This window comes from Myotis myotis, unplaced genomic scaffold (assembly GCF_014108235.1).
Source record: "Myotis myotis isolate mMyoMyo1 unplaced genomic scaffold, mMyoMyo1.p scaffold_m19_p_2, whole genome shotgun sequence".
Taxonomy (NCBI): domain Eukaryota; kingdom Metazoa; phylum Chordata; class Mammalia; order Chiroptera; family Vespertilionidae; genus Myotis; species Myotis myotis.
The window spans coordinates 107,452,151-107,479,017 of NW_023416324.1; positions in this window are offsets into that span (position 1 = coordinate 107,452,151).

A 26,867-nucleotide genomic window follows, 5' to 3' on the forward strand; every position below is an offset into this window, starting at 1 on the left:
CCTAAGAAAGAAATACAGGCTGGTTTCCCAAGGCCATTTAAAGTAGCTCTTTTGAAATTTCCTGCCCTGAGGCAAGTACCATCAGGAAGTTGATAGTCAAGTTTATATGTGAATAGCTATGGTTTTGCTTCTTGACTTCCCCAGCAGGAAAATTGTGACCATTTTGAAATTAAGCAGCTATGCCAGGCTTATTGGCTGGAAACTTAAAACTTTTAAGTTCAAATCATCTAAAAGTATTGAGATTTATAATACTGAAATGTTGATCTGAGTATGCCTAGTATGAAGTCTAGAAGATAGAAGTTAATCTATTAATTGAAAATGCCTTATATTTTATTTGAAATGTATCCTTAAATGTAAAAGTATTGATTTGAAAAATGGTCAGTATTTAATTTGCTACCTAAGATTTAAAGCTCTGAAAGTTTAAAGTGCAAATTGAATCAGGAAAAATTAATTAAATATCTAATGTATAACTTGTTTTTGAAAAAATAGAATGTGTTTTCTCTTAAATGATTAGGAATTCAAAATATGTTACTTCTTGGTCTGATTTTAAAAAGAGGATTAATTTTTAAGATCTCAACTGAAAATTTTTAATACAAAAACCAGTTTAAATGTAATTGATATTAAGATAATTATAAAGGGTATAAACAGCTAATGAGATTTCTGTTTGTCTACAATATAATGTTGGCCATCTATCTTTTAGGGATTTTGGTTTGCTCTTCCCTTGTTTATTGTGAGAATAAGGAAGTCATCTTTTCAGTCAGAGAACAGTGTAGACAGCCACAATATTGAGCTGCCTGACTTGGCAGCCGCCATGTTGGCCGCATGGCCTGCCGCTCCCTTGGGGGCCGCCATCTTGAAACAACAAAGGCCCCGCCCTCTGATTTAGCCAATCACAAAAGGAGTGTCTGCTCACTGAGGCGGGATGGAATTTCAGGGGTGGAGTTTTACTGTGGAAATGCGGATGGGGCAGAAAGTGTGCTTGCCTCTCAGCTTTATTTAATACTATTTTTAAGAAGATATTTTTAATGCTTAATAAATTAGCAATCATGGTCTTAATATAATTTCAGTGGTATGATAGACCAATGTTTTAAGCAGTTAGCTTTATAAAGGCCGACAATAGAGCTCGTATTTCTTAAAAGGCTTCTAGATACATTTTTAAAAGATATCTTAAATTCTCAGTAGAACCACAGTTATGCATATATCATAAACAAATTAAGAGTAATTGATTCCATGGTCAAGACTAGATCCTATTATGTTGATAACTGCTTTTAAGTGTTGAAAATGTTTTAATTAGAAATGTATTTGACAGTTTTTCCTGAATGCAATATTTTAAAATATAATATGCTTGGTTGCATAAGGAATTTCTGCCAAATAAAAGAAAGAATTGATTTATTAGTAGCAAAGTCTTTATTTAAACTAGCAATGTCTTTTATTTAAAAGCTTCTTGCCGCTGCCTTTTATATTAGGTTGGAGGTGGGGCAGCGTTTGCACCTTGTGTAACAGACATAAAGCTTTACTAAATTTACTAATCTTTGTAAGCAATTGAATCCTAGTAAAGTAAAATTTTTCTAAAAAGTTACTGAAGGCTTCCCATTGTCCCTCTGTATATGCAAATAAGCCAAAAGGGAATGCTGTTTAAAAACATTATTTTAAATTTAATAAAAAGGAGAAAGTTTAATATTTTGAAATATCTTCCACTAATATTTACAGGATAATCTAATGATTTGCTGTTAAAATAACAAATCTGAAAATAAGTACAGTCACCATAAATGTTTAATGACTTTGACTTAGAATACATGGCCTTGCGGCACTATCAGTCAACATCCAAGAAGTAACCCTGCAAGTTACTTGGTGTAAAAAAGAAAGGTTTTTCTTTTTGAAGTTAAAATTCTCCAAATGTAATCCAGCAGGAGGAAGACAAACCAGACAACCAACAGCCCAGAGACCACCTGGGGCATGGTAAAGTGAAGTATGGTAACAATTAATTCAGGTAAAAACTATAGCTTCATACTGGTCTTAGAAGGCACATTTTTCCTTTACCTGGAAGGGACAGCATAGCTATCCCAAAGTCAGAAGGTTCCAGTTAGCGTGTCAACTCAGTGCTCTGGAGACCCAGAACTGTAATTTATATAGCATACTGTCTCTGCTTCTGTAAATTTCTTCTTTTTTTGAAAACTAGGTTCCTCATTCCAAACCTTGAGTTTAAAATTAAGTTGTCATGACCTAGAGCAAAGAATATTCTTACATGGTATTATTCTACAAGTTTCATTAATAATTTTTGATGCTTTACAACAGTATATTGTGCATTTATCCCAAACAAATTTACAAATGAATTTGAATGTTTTACATGAAGGGATTTATTCCTTTCCACTGTGTGGAGGGCCTCCTGGGGAAGGCACTTAAGCATTCTGTATTGACCTATCTTGACTTTTTTTGCCAAGAGGAATCCAATTGCCTACAGCTGTTATCTGAGCTCTCTGTTCAAGCTGGGATCATGAAAAGCTGGTACCATGGATCTGTCTCTTGCCCAATGGGGTAAGCTGGGCCCTCTCTGGAGAAGAAACCTGGGTTCCCTATGATCAATGCTGGGGCCCAGCCAGCAGGCGAGGGGATCCAAAGGCAGTTGCTGGGCATGGAGGCCAGAGAGACATAGGTTAACAAGGAGACAGAACTGAACCTCACATCACCTTACTTGGCCCAGAGATGGTTGGTAGTCAACGATGGGTAAGACCCCACAGGTGGGGCGACCTAAGACAGGCACAGCCGGGGGCCAGTAGGAGAAAACTTGGGGTGCAACAAAGGTGGGGCACAGACCCCCCCCCCAAATGGTGCATGGGCTTGAACACTCGCCCCTCTGAGGAAGGTCTCTTGTCCCCATGGCTGCTTCTAGCTTCCCATGCTCAGCCCAGATCAGGAACCAAATAACAGAAGAGATTTGGTCCAGCTGAAATCAGAATCCAGATAAGCAGAGGCTTGGCTAACAGACCCTATGTCTAAATCTAGTCTAACAACAGGAATGCTCAGGCCTCCTCAAGGACAGAAAGTGATCCTTTCAATTAATATTTACAGTGTAAATTAAGATCATTGTTAGAATATTAAATTTGACAGTAAAATAGTTGTCAAGTTTTCAAATTAATTAAATTTGGCTAACTTGAAATAAGTAATTATTCAAAAAGTATTAACAAAAAATTGTCATTTCATGGTAAACATGCTATGAACCTAAAGCATGTTCAGGTTCATTTTTTTGCGTGAAAAAAATTAATATTTAAAGCTTTCTAGACTGCATTATAAAATTTCCAAGAAGCCTCCTAATTAAATCAAAAAAGGGGGGATATGGGAATAATATAGTGGAAGAATACCATGTAAGGAAATAGATCCTGTAACTAAATTACATTTAGAGAAAAAAAAATTTTTCGTTTATAATGCTAACAGCAAGACACCCATGAAAAACATATGTGGTGTCAAAATAAGCCAAAGGAAAATCATTTGGGCAAATATAGAAAGGATTCCCCAAGTAAAATTTCCTTTATTAACCTTTGGTCGAGAATATGTTTGTATATTTTTCAGAGAACAGCTCCAAGACCATGTGGATTCCTGCAACAAGGGATCCCGGAGAGAAGCTGACCAGATTGCTCCAGCCACAAAGACAGGAGAGACAGTTCAGAGATGGAGATGGTGGAAGACGTCTTGCCATGCTAGCAGTCAGCAGCTGTGCGTCACTGCAGGGTGCCCAGGACCAGACCAGAAAGGACCAGACCTGCATTTCCCACCATCCAGAACCAGCATTTCATTGCTGGCACGTACACATGAACTTTTGGACATTGAAACATGGACTCAGAACTTTTGGACATTGAAATTGGGACTTGATTATTTTTTAAAGAAAAAAATAAGGGGGAGATGTGGGAATGTATTTATTGCCTTCACCATCAGATAAGCATAGACAGAGAACTCCCCGAAACCCCCCGAAGGCTGGGTGCCTTTGAAGCCCTAGCAAAGCTCAGAGCTAGGCGCCACCTCTGTTTGTCCAGACAGTGGTAGCTGAATCTACTCCCCCATTTATTATTATGTAAATCCTTGCTGATGGGCTAGTCTGCTTGTTATTTAGGGGGTCACCTGCCTAAGGGCTATGCTATGGGTGCATCCCAGATCAATAAAAGCTTGGTGAGGCCTGAGCACGGAGGAAGTCCTTCAGGACTTGCCGCCTGGTCCCCCAATATTGCAAAATTATCTCGTGTCTTTTTCTCTCATTTGTTGTGCGGCTCCTCTTTCAGATACCGAACCCTACTCCACGCGGGACGTGGAAGGAAACACTCGACAGTTCTGCATTCCCACCAGCAGTGCACGAGGGTTTCTTTTTCTCCACATCCTCACCAGCAATTGTCGTTTGTTGATTTGTTGATGATAGCCATTCTGACAGGTGTGAGATGGTACCACATTGTCAAAGTACCAGCCATTGTTATCAGACAAGAAGAAGAAATAAAAGGCATCCAAATTGGAAAAGAAGAATTAAAACTATCCTTATTCGCAGATGACATGAGACTGTACATAGAAAACCCTAAAGACTCCATCACAAAATTATTAGACTTAATGAATGAATTCATCAATGTAGCAGGATACAAAATTAACACCAAGAAATCTATGGCATTTCTATACACCAATAGTGAACATACAGAAAGGGAGATTTAAAAAGCAATCCTATTTATCATTGCACCAAAAAAATTAGGATACCTAGGAATAAACTTAACTAAGGAGGTAAAAGACCTATACATGGAAAACTACAGAACACTGAATAAAGAGACAGAGGAAGACATACACAGATGGAAGAACATAGTGTGTTCATGGAGTGGTAGACTCAACATCATCAAAATGTCCATACTGCCCAAAGCAATCAATAGATTCAATGAACTCCCCATTAAAATACCAACAACATATTTCACAGCCTGGTACTGGCACAAGAACAGACATATAGACCAATGGAACAGAACTGAGAACCCAGAAATAGACCTAAGCCATTATGCTCAATTAATATTTGACATAGGGGCCACAAGAATACAATGGAGTCAAGGCAGTCTCTTCAATAAATGGTGTTGGGAAAATTGGACAGATACTTGCAAAAAAAATGAAACTAGAACACCAACTTATACCATACACAAAAATAAACTCAAAATGGATAAAGGACTTAAATGTAAGATGGGAAACCGTAAAAATATTAGAGGAATCCACGGGCAGCAAAATCTCAGACATACCGAAGCAATTTCTTCACTGATACTGGTCCTAGGGCAATGGAAACTAAAGAGAAAATAAACAAATGGGACTACATCAAAATAAAAACTTTTTGTACAGCAAAAGAAACCATCAGCAAAACAACAAGAAAGCCTACTGCATGGGAGAACATATTTGCCAATGTTATCACCAGTAAGGGTTTAATCTCCAACATTTATAGGGAACTCATACAACTTAACTAAAGGAAGATAAACAACCTAATCAAAAAATGGGCAATGAATCTAAATAGAATACTTTTCCAAAGAAGATAGAAGGAAGGCCAAGAGACATATGAAAACATGCTCAAAGTCACTAATTATCTGAGAGATACAAATCCATAATATTTTTCATAGTGGCTGCACCAGTCTGGATTCCCACCAGTACAAACGAGGGTTCCTTTTTCTCCACATCCTCGCCAGCGCTTGTTCTTTGTTGATTTGTTGATGATAGCCATTCTAACAGGTGTGAGTTGGTACCTCATTGTCATTTTGATTTGCATCTATCAAGTGATTAATGATTTTGAGCATGTTTTCATATTTCTATTGGCCTTCTGTATGTCCTCTTTCAAAAAGTGTCTATATAGGTGATTTTCCCATTTTCTGATTGGATTGATTATCTTCCTTTTGTTAAGTTGTAGGAGTACCCAGTAAATTTTGGAGATTAAACTGATATCAGAGATAACATTGGCAAATATGTCCTCTAATACAGTGGGCATCCTTGTTGTTTTGTTGATGGTTTCCTTTGCTATGCAGAAGCTTTTTATTTTAATGTAGTCCCATTTGTTTATTTTCTCCTTGGTTTCCATTGCCAAGAACAGGGCTGGGCAACCTTTTTGTGAGTGCATGCCAAAACCAGCAAAATCTCTGACTCAAAATTCTTCTGCGTGCCAACCCTAATTTTTTGAGAACATGTTACGCCTACTTGATATCTCTTAAGGTGTACGTATGTGAAGAACCTTGAAGAAATAATTAAATTCATTTGATCGACAAAAACACAGTATATGATGATGAAAAATACATTTATTTTTTAATGTATACATGTACACTGATAGTCCGACAAAAAACTTTATGACTTGGTTTGATATTATCAGTGGGACTTTTGCTGCTACATCACTAATGACAGAGATTTTACATCAGGTTTATATTTCGTGACCTTCAGAGATATGCACGAGCTACTACTTTCATCCGTCAGGCTACTCCTATTACGAGACTTAACAAAATTCATCACTTTGAACAAAGATTCACAAACATCTGTGGATAAAAACATGGAGAGTAACGTTGTTGCAAAGTTTTTTAAACAGAAAAAAAAATTCTGGAATGGCATTCTAAGTCCTCAATAGTTCGTTTTCGACACTTCTCTCCAGTACTCCTGTCTCTAATCGCTTTTTTTCAATGTTTTCCAAGTCAACTCTAAGGTCAATAAATTTCTGCTTCCAAAATGAGCTACTCTGAAATTCAATCAACTGCATTTCAAAGTCAGCCATGTCTATGGTCTTTAAGATAACTTGTGATGTAAAATTATTTATTTAAGATGCACCTACACTGAATTTATCTGAAAAATAAAAAAGTTGATATTAAGAAAAAAATTGTAAATGGAAGATTATAAGAGAGGGTTTTGCGTGCCAGCAAAAGTTACTGGCATGCCATGTTTGGCACGCGTGCCAGGGGTTACCCACCCCTGCCTTAGACACTGTATTAGTAAAGATATTGCTATTATATATGTCTGATATTTTGTTACCTATGGATTCTTCTAAGATTTTTATGATTTCCCATCTTACATATAAGTCCTTTATACATTTTGAATTTATTTTTGTGTATGGTGTAACTTGGTGGTCTAGTTTCATTTTTTCGCATATATCTGTCCTATTTCCCAACACCATTTATTGAAGAGACTGTCTTGGCTCCATTGTATTCTTGTGGCCCCTGTGTCAAATATTAATTGAGCATAATGGCTTGGGTCTATTTCTAGGTTCTATGTTCTGTTCCATTGGTCTATATGTCTATTCTTGTGCCAGTACCAGGAAGTTTTGAGAACAGTGGCTTCATAATATAGCTTCATTTCTGGTATCGTGATCCATCCAATTTTGTTCTTCTTTCTCAGGATTGCTACAGCTATCCCTGGTCTTTTTTATTCCATATGAATTTTTGTAGAGTTTGTACTAGGTCTGTGAAATATGCCATTGGTGTCTTAATGGGGATTGCATTAAATCTATAGATTGCTTTGGGTAATATGGACATTTTAATGATGTTGCTCTTACCAACCCATGAAAATGGTATGTTATTCCCTTTGTTTATATCTTTGTCTATCTCTTTTTTCAATGTCCTGTAGTTTCTGAGTATAGATTCTTCTTCTACCTCCTTAACAATGTTTATTCCTAGGTATCTTAATTTTTTTGATACAATGTTAAGTGGGATTTTTTTTTAGTTTCTCTTTCTGTGTGTTCATTATTGGTGTATAAAAAATCCATATATTTCTGTGTGTTAATTTTGTATCATGCTACATTGTCAAATTAATTTATTAAATCTACAGGTATTTTGGTGGAGTTTTTGGAGCTTTCTATGTACAATATCATGTCATCAGTGAATAATTACAGTTTTACTTCTTTTCCAATTTGGATGCCTTTTAATTCTTCTTCTTGCCAGATTGCTATGGCTAGTATTCCAGTACTATGTTGAACAGGAGTAGTGAGAGTGGGCATCCCTGTCTTGTTCCTATTCTTAGGGGGAATGGTTTTGGTTTTTGCCCACTGAGTATGATGTTGGCTGTAGGTTAGTCATCTAAGGGTTTATTATGTTAATGTATAATCCTTCTAGTTCCAATTTGCTGAGAGTTTTTATCAAGAAAGTGTGTTGGAAGTTATCAAATATTTTTCTGCATCAATTGATATGATTATGCAATTTCTGTCTCTCAATTTGTTTATGTGATGTATCACATTTATTGACTTGCAGATATTGTATCATCCTTGCATCACCAGAATAAATCACACTTGGTCATGGTGTATGATTTTTCTAATGTAATGCTGTATTTGATATGCTAGGATTTTGAGTATTTTAGAATCTATGTTCATCAGAGATATTGGCCTATAGGGTCTTTTTCTGGTTTTTGGATTAGAATAATTCTGGCTTCATAGAAAAAACTTGGAAGTGTTCCTTCCTCTTGAATTTTTTGGAATAGTCTCAGAATGATTGGTTTTAGTTCTTCTTTTAATGACTGGTAAAATTCCCATGTGAAGCTGTCTGGTCCAGGGCTTTTGTTTGCTGGAAGTTTTTTGATTACTGCTTCAATTTCCTCCATAGTTATCAGCCTATTGAGATTTTTTTTTATTCTTCCTGATTAAGTTTTGGAAGATCTTATTTTTCTAGGAATATGTCCTTCTTCAAGGTTGTCCAGTTTGTTGGAGTAGAGTTGCTCATAGTACTTTTTAAGTCATTTGAATTTCTGTGGTGTCTGTTGTTATTTCACCTTTTTCATTTCTGATTTTGTTTATTTAGGTCCTCTCTCTTTGCTTCGTGGTGATTCTGGCTAGAAGTTCATCAATCTCGGTTATCCTTTACAAGAACCAGCTCTTGGTTTCATTCATCTTTTGCATTGTTTTTTTTTTGTTTGTTTGTTTGTTTGCTTGTTTTTGGTCTCTATGTCTTTTATTTCCATTCCGATCTTTATTATTTCCTTCCTTCTGCTCACTCTGGGCATTTCTTGCTGCTCTCTTTCCAATTCTTCAAGTTGCAGAGTTAGATAATTTATTACCAGTTTTTTGATTGTTTTTCTTTTGAGGTATGCCTCTAATGCTATGAACTGACCTCTCAGAAATGCTTTCACTGTGTCCCACAAATTTTGGATTGTTGTGTTTTCATTGTTATTTTTTCCAGTATGTTTTTTATTTCTCCTTTGTTCTCTTTGGTAACCCAATCATTGTTTAACAGCATGATATTTAGCCTCCAAGTGTTTGAATTTTTTGGGTTGTGTTTATTGTAGTTTATTTCTAATATTATGCCATTGTGATTTGAGAAGATGCTTGATATGATTTCAATCTTCTTGAATTTGGAGAGACTTTGTCTGTGTCACAATATGTGGTCTATCTTTGAAAATGTCCATGTGAAAGAAAGGGAGACTCAGGAAGATGGCAGCTGGCAGGATGGAGGTGAGGGAGAGGATGTGAGTGAGTGAGAGGGTGAAGCGAGAGTGTGTATGCATGTGGTTTGTGTGTGAATGAGTGAGTGAGGGACAGTTAAATCCAACAGGAGTAGCAGGGGATGGCAGACCAGACTCTCCTGGACAGGGAGCACTTGCCATCTCAGCAAACACTGCCCAGGCTGCGGGACTTGGGCACAGAACCCACGCCATCTTGAAGGGGAGAGGAACTCATCAATACCACCACCCAGACAGCCCTTGGACACTGCCCGGGACCTGGCAGCCACTCCAGCCAAAATCCTACAGCCCCACCCACAGGCCTAAGATTTGCACCTCCAAAGGAGCTCTGCTCCTTCAGCAATAAGTGCAGCTTACCCCTCCTCAGTGGCAGACCTCTAGACACCACATTTGCACGTTTTCAGTGCACAAGCCTCTGGAGCCCACCACCCCACAGGCAGCTCCTGGGAGCCGCTGCCAGTCCCCGCTGGGTGTGATATTGTACAGACAGTGGTGCACTGCCCCAGAGTAGAAATTCTGAAATCATTCTTCCTGAATAACTGCCCACAGACACTGCCGCACAACTTCAGCACCAGGGTCCCGCATGGTGTGACAGAACTGCATGTCGCAAACGCACTGCCACAGACGTTGTTTCCAGCAGGCAGGCATCTGGAACCCACCACCCCACAGGCAGATTTTGGGAGCCACTGCAAGCCTCGCTGGGTGTGATATTGTGCAAATGGGGGTGCACTGCTCCGCAGCAGAAATTCTGGATTGACTCTTCCTGAATAACTGCCCACAGACACTGTCGCACAACTTCAGTGCCAGGGCCTCTCAGAGTATGTCAGAGCTCTGTGCCGCAAACACACCACGGGTACTCCTGTGAGCTGACACTGGGAGCTTGTGTATCCAACCACAGGAACAATAGCAAAAACTGAGTCTTCCCACCCCACAGCTGCAGAACTCTGGACACTACAGTTGTGCTTTTCCAGCACACAGGCCTCCTGAGCCCACCACACCACAGGCAGTTCTTGGGTGCCACTGTGAGCCCCGGTTGGGCAAGCTCTTATCCAAATAAGGATGCACTGCACCAGTAGTAGAAATTCTGAATATCTGGATACCTGCCCACAGATGCCTCAATTGCTTATCTTCAACCAGGGCCCTTCAGAGTGTGTCAGGGCACCGCCCTGGTAAGCTTGCCCCGGGTGCCCCTGAGAGCTGCCACTGGGAGCGTGTGTATCCAACCACAGGCACAGCAACAAAAACTGAGTCTTCCCACCCTACAGCTACAGAACTCTGGACACCACAATTGTGCCTTTCCAGTGTGCAGGCCTCCTGAGCCCCACCACCCCAACAGACAGCTCCTGGGTGCCACCGTGAGATCCTGCTGGGCACATGCGATTTCAACCAAAGACGAAAGGCAGCAAAAATTGGGACATCCCCCTTCCTGGCTGCTGATATCTGGACACTGAAGTTGCACCTTTCCAGCTAACAGGCCTACATCAAGAAAACCCAAATAGCTCAAGTAGGGAGCTATGCTAGATTACCAATCTCAGGAGACCTAAGAGATCACACCAGCAGCACCATCCTCAAAAGAACCTGGGTAACAAAGCAGTCAGATCTAGGACACAGAAACAATTGAAACATTAGAGCAAAACATGGGAAGACAAAAAAGCAATCCCCAAAGGAAAGAAAAAGAGGATCACCAGAGAGGGAGTTAAATGAAATGGAGGGAAGTAACATGCCCGAAAAAGAATTCAGAGTAATGGTTATAAGAAGGCCTGAGAGGGAAGTTCATAGCTCTACAAGCCTACCTCAAAAAAAACAAGAAAAAATGGTAATAAATTACCTAACCCTGCAACTAAAAGTATTAAAAAGAGAGCAACAAGAAAAGATCACAGTATCCAGAAGGAAGGAGATAATAAAATCAGAGCAGAAACAAATGACATAGAGAACAAAAAAAAAAAAATCAATGAAACCAAGAGATCATTCTTTGAAAGGATAAACAAGATTGATGAACCTCTAGCCAGGCTCACCAAGAAACAAAGAGAGAGGACCCAAATAAAAAAATCAGAAATGAAAGAGGTGAAGTAACAACTGATCCCACTGATATACAAAGGATTGTAAAAAAATACTACAAACACCTCTACTCCAACAAACTGGACAACCTTGATGAAATGGACACATTCCTAGAAAAATGCAAGCTTCCGAAACTCAACTAGGAAGAATCAAAAAACGTGAATAGGGCTGTAACTACAGATGAAATTGAAACAGTAATCAAAATGCTTCCAGCAAATAAAAGCCCTGGGCCAGATTGCTTCACAGGGGAGTTTTAACAAACATTCAAAGAAGAATTAAAACCAATCCTTCTCAGACTATTTCAAAAAATTCAAGAGGTAGGCACACTTCCAAGCTCTTTCTATGAAGCCAGCATTATTTTAATCCCAAAACCTGATAAAGACACCATAAAGAAAAAGAATTACAAACCAATATCCATAATGAACATAGATACTAAAGTCCTCAACAAAATTCTAGCAAACCAGATCTAGCATTACATTAGAAAGATCATACACCATGACCAAGTGGGATTTATTCCAGGGATGCAAGGCTTGTACAATATTGCCAAATCAATAAAAGTTATACACCATATAAACAAATTGAAGATAGAAATCACATAATCATAACAATTGATGCAGAAAAGGCTTTTGAAAAAGTCCAACACCCTTTTCTGATAAAACCACTCAGCAAAGTGGGAATAGAAGGATCATACTTCAACATAATAAAAGCCCTATATGGCAAACCTACAGCCAACATCATACTCAATGGGCAGAAATTAAAACCAATTCCCTTAAGAATGGGAACAAGACAAGGAATGCCTGCTTTCACCACTCCTGTTCAACATAGCACTGGAAGTGCTAGCCAATGCAATGAGACAAGAAGAATAAATAAAAGGTATCCAAATTGGAAAACAAGAAGTAAAATTGTCACTATTTTCAGATGACGTGATACTGTACATAGAAAACCCTAAAGAACTCCATCAAAAAATTATTAGACTTAATAAATGAATTCGGCAACATAGCAGGATACAAAATTAATGCCAAGAAATCAATGGCATTTTTATAGACCAACAGTAAACTTACAGAAAGAAGTTAAAAAAAAATCCCATTTACCATTGCACACAAAAAATTAAGATGCCTAGGAATAAACTTAACTAAGGAGGTAAAATATCTCTACTTAGAAAACTAAAGGATGGTGAAAAAAAAGAGATAGAGGAAGACATAAACAGAAGGAAAAACACACCATGTTCATGGAGTGGTAGAATCAATATAGTTAGAATGTACACTACCCAAAGCAATCTATAAATTCAACGCACTCCCCATTAAAACACCAACTGCATATTTCACTGACATAAAACGAACTCTCAAAAATTCATCTGAAATAAATTTTAAAAAAAGACCCCGAATAGCTGCAGCAATTCTGAGAAAGAAGAACAAAGTAGGAGGGACCTCAATACCAGATATCAAGCTGTATTACAAAGACACTGTTCACAAAACTGCCTGGTACTGGCACAAGAAGAGACATATAGATCAATGGAATAGAATAAAGAACCCAATAATTGACCCGAACCACTATGCTCAATTAACATTTGACAAAGGAGGCATGAACATACAATGGAGTCCAGACAGTCTCTTCAATAAATGCTGTTGAGAAAATTGGACAGATACATGCAAAAAAAAATTAAACTATACCACCAACTTACACCATACACAAAAATAAACTCAAAATGGATAAAGGACTTAAATGTAAGATGGGAAACCATAAAAATACTAGAGGAATCCAAAGGCAACAAAATCTCAGACTTATGCCGAAGCTATTTCTTCACCAATACAGCTCCTAGGGCATTGGAAACTAAAGATAAAATAAACAAATGGGACTACATCAAAATAAAAATCTTTTGTACAGCAAAAGAAACCATCAACAAAACAACAAGAAAGTCCACTGCATGGGAGAACGTTATTTGCCAATGTTATCACCAATAAGGATTTAAACTCCAACATTATAGAGAACTCATACAATTTATCAAAAGGAAGCTAAACAATCCAATCAAAAATTGGGAAAAGGACCTAAATAGGCACTTTTTGAAAGAGGACATTCAGAAAGCCAAGAGACATATGAAAACATGCTCAAAGTCAGTAATCACCAGAGAGATGCAAATCAAAACAACAATGAGGTATCATTTCACACCTGTCAGAATGGCTATCATCAACAAATCAACCAACAACAAGCCCTGGAGAGGATGCAGAGAAAAAGGAACCCTTCTGCACTGCTGGTGGGAATGCAGATTGGTGCAGCCATTGTGGAAGATGGCATGGAATTTCCTCAAAAGTTTAAAAATGGAACTCCCATTTGACCCTATGATCCCACTTCTAGGAATACATCCCAAGAAACCAGAAACACCAATCAGAAAGGATATATGCATCCCTATGTTCATAGCAGCACAATTTAGCTAAGATTTGGAAGCAGCCTAAATGCCCATCAACAGAGAAATGGATTAGAAAACTGTGGTACATCTACACAATGGAATACTATGCTGCTATAAAAAGGAACTCTTACCATTTGCAACAGCATGGATGGAACTGGAGAGCATTATGTTAAGTGAAATAAGCCAGTCAATGAAAGAAAAATACCACATGATCTCACTCAATTATGGATAATAAAGACCATTAAAAACTGATGAACAAAAATAGATACAGAGGCAGAGCAGCATCAAACAGACTGTCAAACTACAGCAGGAAGGCTGGGGAGGTTTGTGGGAGAGCTAAGAGATCAACCGAAGGACTTGTATGCATGTCTGTAAGCATAACCAATGGACACAAAAAACTGTGGGCTAGGGGAGGCTGTGGAAGGTCAGGGGCGGTGGGGAAGGTAGACATATGTACTACTCTTTGTAATGCTTTAAGCAATAAAACAAAATTTAAAAAAAAAGAAAATGTCCTATGTGGGCTTGAGAAGCATGTATATTCTATAGCTTGGGGTGTAATGTTCTGAAGATGTTGATTAAATCCATCTGATCTAGTGAGTTGTTTAGGATTGCTGTTTCTTTGCTGATTTTTTGTTTAGGGGATTTATCCACTGTTTTCATTTGGATATTAAAAGTCCCCTACTATGATTTTCATTTGGATATTAAAGCCCCCTACTATGATTATATTGCTGTCCATCTCTCCCCTGATATCTTCCAGAAATTTTGGGTGTTTTTTTTTTGTTTTTTTTTTAATATTTGGCTGCTCCTGTAATGGGTACATATATGTTTACCAGAGTTTTACCCTGTTGTTATATTGATTCCTTTAGTATTATGAAGTGGCCTTTCTTGTCTCTTGTTACAGCCTTCACTTTAAGGTCTATTTTGTCAGATATGAGTATTGCTTCCACAACTTTTTTTTCATTTCCATTTGCCAAAAAGATATTTTTTTCATCCCTTCATTTTCAGTCTCTGTAAGTCCCTTGTTCTGAGGTGCGTCTCTTGTAGAATGCATATATATGGGACATGTTTTCTTATCCATTCAGCCACTCTATGTCTTTTGATTGGAGCATTTAGTCCATTTACATTTAATGTCAATATTGATAAGTACCTTTTTGAAGCCATTTTTATTTTTTTATATCTGTGTTCCTTCTTCCCTTTCTTTTCCTTCTTTTTACAACAGTCCCTTTAGCATTTCCTGCATTTCTGTCTTGGTAGTAATAAACTCCCTTAGCATTTTTTTTGGTCTGCCAATCTCCTGATTTGCCTTTCAATTTTGAATGATAACCTTACTGGATAGAGTATTCTTGTTTTGCATCACTTTGTATACTTCCCTTCTGGTCTGATGTGTTTCTGTTGAGAAATCATTTGACAATCTACTGGGAGATCAGTTGTAGGTAACTCTCTGTCTCTCTGTTGCAGCCTTTAAGATTCTTTCTTTGTCATTAGCTTTGCCATTGTAATTACAATGCGTCTTGGTGTAGGTATTTTTGTGTTCATCTTGTTTGTGACTCTCTGTGCTTGTGTGACTATTTTCTTCCCCATATCAGGGAAGTTTTCTCTCATTATTTCTTCAAATAGGTTTTGTAATCCTTGCTCCTCTTCTTGTCATTATGGAACCCCTATTATATGTATGTTACTTCATTTCATACTGTCCCAAAGCTTCCTTAAACTCTCCTGCTGCTTTCTATTTTTTTTTCTGTAGACGCTGTTCAGAGTGGGTGTGTTTCACTGCCCTATCTTCTAATTCACTAATTTGGTCCTCCACTTCTCCTAGTCTACTGTTGCAACATTCCATCGTGTTTTTTATTATAGCTATATCACTTTTTATTTCTTTTTCATTCTTACATAGATTGTTGATTTTCTCGTCCATCCAGTTTATGAACTATATGACATTACTCTGAATTCTTTTTCTGACATTTTACATGCCTTCATTTTTCATTTAGTTCTTCTTCTTTTCTTCTTTTATTTGGCGATTTTTCCTTTTCTTTCCTTTAGTGCTTGTTTCATTGTCTCCCATTTTTCTATCACTAAAGGGTCCTAGCACTGGTTTGTAGGGGCCTTACCTTTGGCAGCGGGCTTGGTGGGGGCATCACGCACTTTGAGAGTCACTGAGACACCTGGCCACTGTGGGTCCGCAGGATCCCCACATGTCCCTGAAAGGAAGAGTCATGTGAGCTTGGGGGTGGGTGGTGCAGTTGCCACTGATAGGCAGCAGCCCCGTGTATGCACTCCTAGAGACAGAATCATGGGTTTGCTTGGGTTTTGGTGGTGCTGCTGCAGGGGGTTGGCAGCAGCCTCTTGTGCGCACGTGAAGAGGCAGAGTCACGGGCACTCTGGGGCCCCCACAGAAGCTCTGTGTGCATGCACCAAAATGCAGAGTCAAGGTGCTCAGGTCATGTGCTGCGGCCACCACTGGTCAGCAGCTTCCCCATTTGCGTGTGCCAAGAGGCAGAGTCATGGGTGCACTCGAGGGTCAGTCTGCCACAGTCCTATGTGTGTGCGCTGAGAGCTAAAGTCACAGTGCTCAGGGACAGGTTCTGCAGCTGTTGTGGGTCGGCAGCCGCAGCCCTGTGTGCACACGTCAAGAATCAGAGTCAAAGGCACTCTGGGTTGGGTGGCATGAGTGGCACTGCTGCTGTGTGTCTGCAGGAGGCCCACTCCTGCACCATGGGATGTGCAGGACCTATGACACTGTGGTGGGTCAGCAGGAGGGGAACACATTCCAAGACTCACTGGAGCCTGTGGCTGGGATGGCTGGAGTCTTGGTGTCCATGAGTCTGCAGCTGTGATAGCAGGTCTTTGTCCAGAGAGGCTGTAGGGTCCCAGTTTGCATCTGAGGTCAGTCTGGTTGGTGGTGAGACTGGGCTCCCAGGCACAGCAGCTCTGCCTTTCAAGATGGTGTGGTTTCAGTGCCAGTTCAGGCTGCCTAGGAGTGTCTGCAGCAGCAGCAAGGTCTCGCAGTCCAAGACAGCCCAGTCTGCCAGCCCTGAAAAGTGCTGCAGGATCTAATTGTCACACACACACACACACACACACACAAACACACACACACACACCACATCCACACATTCCCCTTTCACTCTCTCATACTCTTCCTCTCACTGCTGTCCTGCCAGTCGCCATCTTTTTCTCCCTGTGGTGTCTGTTTTTACTTTGCCTCTTTCATTTCTGATTTTATTTTTTGGGTCCTCTCCCTTTGTTTCTTGATAACTCTGGCTAAAGGTTCATCAATATTGTTTATCTTATCAAAGGACCACCTCTTGGTTTCATTTATCTTCTGTATTGATTTTTTTAGTCTCTATGTCATTTATTTCTGTTCTGATCTTTCCATTTCCTTCCTTTTACTTCTTCTGGGATTTTCTTGTTCTTCTTTTTTTAAATTATTTTAGTTGTAGGTGTAGATGATTTATTTGAGCAGATTCTTGTTTCTTGATATAGGCCTGTAATGCTATGAACTTTCCTCTCAGGACTACTTTCACTGTGTCCCATAGATTTGGGGTTATTGTATGTTCATTTTCATTTGTTTACAGGAAATTTTTTTATTTCTGCCTTGATCTCATTGGTAATCTTTTCATTGTTTAATAATAATATGCTTGAATGTTTTATTGTAGTTTTTATTGTGCTGATCCAAGAAGGTGCATGATATGATTTCAATCTTCTTGAATTTGTTAAAACTTATTTTGTGTCCTAACGTATAGTCTATCTTTCAGAATGATCCATGTGCACTTCAGAAGAATGTTTATTCTGCCACTTTGGAATGCAGTGTTCTGTAAATACCAATTCAACCCACCAGACCTAGTGTATCATTTAAGGCTCAGATTTCCTTGTTTGTTTGTTTATTTATTTATTTGTTTTTTTATTTTTTATTTTTGGTCTGGAAGATCTATCCAGTGGTTTCAGTGAGCTGTTATAGTCTCCTACTTAATAGTATTGCTATCAATCACCTTCTCTTTTAAATAAGTGTTCTATTAATAACAGATGAATATTTTCTTTTTTAACCAGTTTCCTCTTAAATCCATTTTCTTTAATGCTATAAAATCCTTGTTAATATATTCCAAGATCCAAAATAACTTTTTCACTTTTAAGTAAAATTAATTTTTTCATGGAAAAATAGTATTGAAATTTATTTTAAAATTTATCGATCATAAATTAGTTCTTCATCCAAAGCATTTAAACATATATGTACTTCACACCTATAAAACACCAGTATTGTATCATGGCTGTAAACATTATTATTAAAATCAACTTATGTGAGAAAATATTTATAATATAAGGGAAGAGAATAATTAAAAATTGAGTTTAATTATGCCATTTCCATATAAGTTTTTTTCACTTACTTGACGTTTATATGAAAATGTTTTTGCAACTTTCCTCAATGCTTATAAAGGTAACGAGCATAAGTGCCTCATCTGAGATATAAATTTGTTTTTCCTTTATAAAAGTACATGTACATAAAAGAGATTATAAATCAAACCTTCCCATGTGCATAAGCAAAATGCATGGTCCACTATCATTCTGACTGATTTAATAACTTTGGATCAGAGTGTTTGGGGCACCTTAAATAGAGAACAAATCAGTCACTTTTTTCCTACATGGCAGGAACAGAACCTTGTGTTTGAGATGTGACACCCATATAAGAGATTAGTGTTCCACTTAAAACAGAAGCCATCTTTGTCCCTCTGTTTTATGAAATCTAAGTGCACTGAGTTGTAATACTATATATATTGTATCTCCCTTCTGTGAGACCCACGAGGGCATCAATGAAAAGAAGATGTATCTTAGTAGGTTTTACCTTGTGAAATATTTAAATGAAAAAATAAACATTTAAGGCTTTCATAATCATTCTTTTTCATAATGTAATAAAATATTCATACAATGCAAAACACTACAGTTGTTACAGCATTTTAATTTTAAAAAATAAATACAATGGTGATTTCTAAGAATGCCATACACTAGGATAAAGGAAAATACCAAGAGGAGAGGAAATTAATTTTTTGATCTCCTAGGATTTAATATTTAACTAAGCAATCCTTCACTTTTATTTCAAATAAAACTCTTTTTTTATTAGAGGAATCAAGACAAATTTAGTAGGCACAGAACTGATTATTTACTTGTTTATAGGTTTTCAGCTTGTAAAATGGCATTACCACTTTTATTACTCCATTGCTTTAGTTCATCACATGACTAAGTCTGCAAACCCAGAAAGACTCCTCTATCATTTCTTAGGATGTAATTTGGGTTATTTATTGAGTTTGGATGCTGGAACATTTGACTATAAGGAGAGTAGATAAATTTTACTCTGTTAAAAGTTGAAAAAGTTATACAACAAAAATATTTTAGAAATTTCTCAAAGGAAGTTCTATGGATATATTGCATACCTCCTATTTGGGTTCATGATAGAGAAGACTGAGCTGATATGTAAAGGGTGTGCCATATGTAAAATAAATGAAAGCATTTATACAAAATATGTCTAAATATAACAAATATAATGAAATAATATGTCATAAACACTTAAAGCACTGTAGAAACAAATGTCAATGCATATTTCAGTCTCCACAGGAATGCATATTTACAGTAACTCATGGTTCATGAAATTGGATTATGGAAAATTAAGTTCATAGGTCACTGTATAAATCACAAAAGACTCAATCTTCCATTTCTTTTTTTAAAAAACTATAGGCATCACCTCTGTAAAATACATCAAGTAAAGGCTATATGTTGTTTTAACTAGAATTAGAAGTTATTTATAATGGTCAGCTCTTTCAAAGGCAGTAGCATTCTTCCATTTAAATATATATGCATGTATTTATTTCTCACACACTAAGCATTTGAAGATAACTATCACTTATTTATATGTTTGCATTTTATTTCTGGAAATAATTTTTCTAGAAAATGTTACAAATGGATGTGATTCGTAATGCTTCATTAGTAAAAACACACAAACAATAGGTTACTGAAACATAGAGCACAAGCTTGCCTGCGATGTTACCCAACTTTATAATAAAATTAAATGATGGAAATTTGTAGGAAGTAAGCACACTGGGTGTTCAGATATTAAGCTATGAGTAGGTTCAAGAGGAATTTAAGTCAGCAAGGTAACCAGATGCTAGAGAACTCCTGGCATCACCTCTCAGTTGGTGATCAGCCTCTCTGGCTCCACCTTGTCCCAGTCTATGTGCTTGAATCATGGTACTTCTCACTGCCCTCCTGGCTCTGACATCCAGAATTCATGGCCTTAGTTTGCCAACCTGGTTTTGCTCGGTGGTAGCCTGACTTTGACCTGACAATCTGATTGCAATGTTCTGCTCAGTTTTTTTTATCTTACTTCCTGTTAGCTCTGTCTACAGTATCCCAAGTCTTCATATCTCTATTTCCACCACCAAATATCTACTTTTCACCACTTGTTTTGTTTGATACTATGGCATTTTTATTGTGAGGCCTATACCCTAACCAATTTATCTATTTAACAAAATAAGGAATGATCCTAGCCTATCACTTCACAAATTTTAGATTCCATTGGAATATCAAAGTTTCTAGATTTTTTAAATATACATAAATCTTATATCTTTATGTATGTATGTGTACATATATACATATATAAAGATTTGGCAAAACTAGGTTTATAGTTTTGAGTATGCAGAACACTCTTCATTCTTGCATTATTTTATGTTAATTATTGTATTATTTTTCTATACAAACAACTGTAAACCAACCTTGTATATAACATAGACTTAGATAGTCAGCCCTTTATCAATAAGTTTAAGATTTTAGGATAAATTTTGAATGTTTTATTTTCTCTATCTATTAAGCCATGTAGAATCAATTGTATATTTTCAAGCCAAAATAATTTCCTTTTAGTTATCTTATATCAAACTATAAAATGTGTATGAAAAAACAAAGTAGAAATTTACTTCTTAATAAACAAATAGATATAATGAAACTTCATTTCATGTGGCATCCTTTTTGGAAATATGATGTGGAATGAAGATGTCACACTGTGAAGTTTTAATTAAAGCACAGATAAAATTCCAGTGCTTGGCCAAAAGTTATAACTAGCCTGACTTTACATATCCGTTATCTAATATAAATGCAAACTAAAATTTCTTGACATTTTTAATTCACATAATGAAAAAAAAAGTCCACTTATGGTTAAGAACTCAATTGGGTAATTGTTTGCTATCATCACATGAAATTTCAATACACTAGTAAATCAACTACAGACTAGAAAAAATAAGTTGGCAAACCCTAGATGAATTTTGCACATTTAACACTTCAAAGAATAAAATTATGCATATTGATAAACTCCATGTAGGTTCATAAAACCAATAATAACCACTTTCTGAGCAGTATATTACAAGTAGCTGCTGCTTAAATGAGCTGACAAAATATGAAGTCCAGAAACAATCCACTTTCAAGTCATGAGTGTTATTCTACATCTCTTTCCTTATAAAATTCTGAACATCGTACTTCAGAAAATCAGGGACTCCCAAACTATGTTCCCTGATAATCATTTTGGTCAACATGCACATACCTGGGAGCCCCAGAACAGGCAGGTAAACAAGATATGAAACTAAGGGTGATTTCAGAACCACTCTTAAATCTGATTTTCTGAATATTTGTTTGTAAGTCTAATAAAGATGGAAATTCTATAAGGAAATAATATTTATTCTCCATTTTGATTAAATGATGATTTAATTACTCACCAGGAAATAAAAGTAGACTTAGACAAAAGTCTCAAAGTCTGTGAAAATAAAATTACGTCTTCACTTCTTTCAACTCATTAATTTATTCTGAAAGAATAAGCTCCTACAAATCTTGGAATTCCTATTACTTAAAAGTGTCTTCTTTTAAAGGAGGAAATCACCATACTTTGCCAGCAACTGGATAGAGGATGCAGTGAAATGCTTCACACAGGAAACTGTAGCGACTGTCAGCAAAGAAAAAGAGGCCTAGAGTTTCAACCTGGCAGATACTTACCAGAGTATCTTAACCAGAGGAGGGACTTAATATATATACAAATATTCTGACCTAATTCCAAATGGAATTTTTATATTGGAGTAAGAAGAAACAAAACAGAAGGAAGAAGGCCAAAAATACAGTTACAAGCAAAAAGATAATTCCCTCAAGAGGGAAATCATTCAGTGTCTTTTCTCCTCCCTCTACATCTGCTGCCTGCCTGGCCCAAGCATCTAGAACTATCTTTGGAATACTCCTAGGGGAGCCCTAACCCTCTCTCCAGTGTAACAAAGGTCATAGAATCTTGGTCCCAACTTGGCTGAAGATGTACAGTCTTGAATGGACACAAGGCTGCAGCTACATCCTGCATCTGGCAATGGTCTGGCTGAAATGGCATTTAAAAGGCTGATGGAGGAGCTGGAGGTCATAGACAGCAGCTGCTGCAATTCCGATGAACAGCCATGGTAGTAAGTTGCAACTGTGTGCCACCGACCTCTGTGGGACTGCTCTCTGGTTTCCAGTTGCTCCAAGGACCTGTCAGAGCTAACATATAAGTCTTTGCACCATCCTTTATCCCCTCCAACACACCAAACACAATCACGTTGACATTTTTCTCCCAGGCTTAATACCTGCCTAGGAATTACAGGCTATTTAACAAAACAGACATTACATTTAGTTAAAGGCAGATGAAAAAGTAATGCCCCAAGTTGGGGAGAGGGATGCTGTGTTTATGTATGAAGCCAGTGAAAAATCAAAATGTTCCAATCATTTATTTAGCACTCTAGATCTAAAGAAACTTCAGGGTCTTAAATTTATTTTCCTTTTTCCCAGTTGCATTTAAACCCAAGAAGCATTTCTAGTCCCCATGTAGGTAACAGACAAACAAAGACATGAACTTGGAATCTTTGAAAACTAAGCTGGCCTGACAAGAATGCTTTGTTGTCCACCAGCATTGACCTTTTCTTTTCTTTTCTTTCCTTTTCCTTCCTTTTCTTTTCTTTTCTTTTCTTTTCTTTTCTTTTCTTTTCTTTTCTTTTCTTTTCTTTTCTTTTCTTTTCTTTTCTTTTCCTTCCTTCCTTCCTTCCTTCCTTCCTTCCTTCCTTCCTTCCTTCCTTCCTTCCTTCCTTTCTTTCTTTCATTCTTTCTTTCTTCTTTCTTTTCTTTAGAGCTCATTGAGAGAAGTGGGATCTCTTCCTTTGTTAAAATATTTGAATTTCCTAGGAGTCACTTTTTTGCAGCAAGTTTGTACTCTGCTGTTTTTTGCATCTACAATCAGCCATTTCTCCCCATTGATTTCAATAAGAAGAGAACTGGAGTAAAAATTACTATGTGACTAGTAAACCGAGTACTAAACATCTTTCTGAGGGGAAAAATAAGCCCTCTAGGCCAGTAATCTGGAAAAACTGGAGTGTGAGGAAAATTATAGAACAACTACAGTTAAATATTCTATCTAATAAAAGAGTAATATGAAAATTAACCACCACTCCACCACAAATATGGTGGCTCCAATAGCGGCTGCGCAGGATGCTGGCAGTGTTACCCCGGCAACATGAGCCCAGCAGGCAAGGGGGGCCACAGGCAGCACCTAGCAGGGCCTGCTGGGTGGTCGCCTCAGTGACTGAGGAGCAGGCAATGGAGACCCACAGGCAGCACCCAGCATGGCCTTCTGGGCAGTGGCAGCAGCAACCAGGGAGCAGGCTAGTGGGGCCACAGGCAGCACCCAGCAGGGCCTGCTGGGTGTCGCCATGGTGACCGGGGAGCAGGCAATTGAGACCCGTAGGCAGCACCCAGCAGGGCCTTCTGGGCGGTGGCAGGAGCACCCCGAAGGCAGCACGCAGCAGGGCCTGCTGGGCCGTCACCACAACAACCTGCAAGCAGGCAAGGGGGGCCTGCAGGCAGCACCCAGCAGGGCCTGCTTGCCCATCCCCATGGTGTGGAGCAGTCAGGACCAGCAGAGAGCAGAGAACCACATGGAGTGGGCCCAAGCCACCAGTAGCACATCCCCCTGAGGGCTCCCGAATTAGAGAGGGTGCAGGTCGGGCTGAGGGACTGCCCTTCCCACCCTCCCCCCACCCCCATGCATGAATTTCATACACTGGGCCTCTAGTGACATTTTTAAAAAAGAAATCTGAATCAGGCAACTTCCCTAGTGTTTTCTTTCCTTCCCTTCTTAAAAAAGAGGAGAGCCAAAAGCGGTTTGGCTCAGTGGATAGAGCATCGGCCTGCGGACTGAAAGGTCCCAGGTTCGATTCTGGTCAAGGGCATGTACCTGGGTTGCGGGCATATCCCCAGTAGGAGATGTGCAGGAGGCAGCTGATTGATGTTTCTCTCTCATCGATGTTTCTAACTCTATATCTCTCTCCCTTCCTCTCTGTAAAAAATCAATAAAATATATTAAAAAAAAAAAAAGAGGAGAGAGAAAATACTTGTTTTTTTTGTTTGTTTGTTTTCTATTGCTTAAAGTATTACAAAGGGTATTACATATATGTCCTTTTTTTTCCCCCACCCTTGACAATCCCCTGGACTCCCCTACCCCCCAGTGTCTTATGTCCATTGGTTATGCTTATATGCATGCATACAAGTCCTTCGGTTGATCTCTTACCCCCCTCCCTACTTCCCCCCAACCCTCCCCGGCCTTCCCGCGGCAGTTAGAAAATCTGTTTGAGGCAGCTCTGCCTCTGTATCTATTATTGTTCAAAAGTTTATAATGTTCTTTATTATCCATGAATGAGTGAGATCATGTGGTATTTTTCCTTCATTGACTGGCTTATTTCACTTAGCATAATGCTCTCCAGTATCATCCATGCCTTTGCAAAAGGTAAGAGTTCCTTCTTTTTTACAGCAGCATAGTATTCTATCGTGTAGATGTACCACAGTTTTCTAATCCATTCATCTACTGATGGGGCACTTAGGCTGCTTCCAGATCTTAGTTATGGTGAATAGTGCTGCTATGAACATATGGGTGCATATATCCTTTCTGATTGGTGTTTCTGGTTTCTTGGGATATATTCCTAGAAGTGGGATCACAGGGACACATGGGAGTTCCAGTTTTATTTTTTTGAGGAAACTCCATACTGTCTTCCATAGTGGCTGCACCAGTCTGCATTCCCACCAGCAGTGCACAAGTGTTCCTTTTTTTCCACATCCTCTCCAGCACTTGTCGTTTGTTGATTTGTTGATGATAGCCAGTCTGAAAGGTGTGAGAAGGTACCACATTGTTGTTTTGATTTGCATCTCTCAGATGATTAGTGACTTTGAGCATGTTTTCATATGTCTCTTGGCTTTCTGAATGTCCTCTTTTGAAAGGTGTCTATTTAGGTCCTTTGCCCATTTTTTGATTGGATTGTTCATCTTCCTTTTGTTAAGTTGTATGAGTTCCCAATAAATTTAGGAGATTAGGCCCTTATCAGATATTACATTGGCAAATATGATTTCCCATGCAGTGGGTTTTCTTGTTGTTTTGTTGATGGTTTCTTTTGCTGTGCAGAAGGTTTTTATTTTGTTGTAGTCCCATTTGTTCATTTTCTCTTTAGTTTCAAGTGCCCTAGGAGCTGTATCAATGATGAAATTGCTTTGGCATATGTCTGAGATTTTGTTGCCTTTGGATTCTTCTAGAATTTTTATGGTTTCCCGTCTTACATTTAAGTCCTTTATACATTTTGAGTTTATTTTTGTGTATGGTGTAAGTTGGTGGTCTAGTTTCATTTTCTTGCATACATCTGTCCAATTTTTTCAACACCATTTATTGAAGAGACTATCTTGGTTCCATTGTATGTTCTTGCCTCCTTTGTCAAATATTAATTGGGCATATTGGTTCGGGCCAATTTCTGGGCTCTCTATTCTATTCCATTGATCTATATGTCTGTTCTTGTACCAGTACCAGGCAGTTTTGAGAACAGTGGTTTGTAATACAGCTTGATATCTGGTATTGAGATCCCACCTACTTTGTTCTTTCTCAGGATTGCTGCAGCTATTCGGGGTCGTTTTTTATTCCAGATTAATATTTGGAGAGTTTGTTCTAGATCTGTGAAGTATGCCGTTGGTATTTTAATGGGAAGTGTGTTGAATTTAAAGATTGCTTTGGGTAGTATGGACATTTTAATGATGTTGATTCTACCAATCCATGAACACAGTATGTTCTTCCATCTGTTTATGTCTTCCTCTATCTCTTTTTTCAACGTCCTGTAGTTTTCTGAGTAGAGGTCTTTTACCTCTTTAGTTAAGTTTATTCCTATGTACCTTAATTTTTTTTGTGCAATGGTAAATGGGGTTGTTTTTATAATCTCTGTTTCTAAAAGTTCAGTATTGGTGTATAGAAATGCCTCAGATTTCTTGGGGTTAATTTTGTATCCTGCTACATTGCCAAATTCATGTATTAAGTCTAGTAGATTTTTGATGGAGTCTCTAGGTTTTTGTATGTATAATATCATGTTCTCTGCAAATAAGGACAGTTTTACTTCCTCTTTTCCAATTTGGATGTCTTTATTTCTTCTTCTTGTCTAATTACAATGGTTAATACTTCCAGTACTATGTTGAACAGGAGTGGTGAGAGTGGGCATCCCTGTCTTGTTCCTGTTCTTAGGGGAAATAGTGATAGTTTTTATCCATTGAGTATGATGTTGGCTGTGGGCCTGTCATATATGGCTTTTATTATGTTGAGGTATGATCCTTCTACTCCCACCTTGCTGAGAGTTTTTATCAAATATGGGTGTTAGATTGTGTCAAATGCTTTTTCTGCATCAATTGATATGACCCTGTGGTTTTTTTCTTTCAATTTGTTTATGTGATGTGTCACGTTTATTGATTTGTGGATATTGTACCATCCTTGCATCCTTGGGATAAATCCTATTTGGCCATGGTGTATGATCTTTCTGATGTACTGCTGGATCCGATTTGCTAAGATTTTGTTGAGGATTTTGGCATCTATGTTCATGAGGGATATTGGCCTGTAATTCTCTTTCATTGTGTTGTCTTTACCTGGTTTTGGTATTAGGGTTAT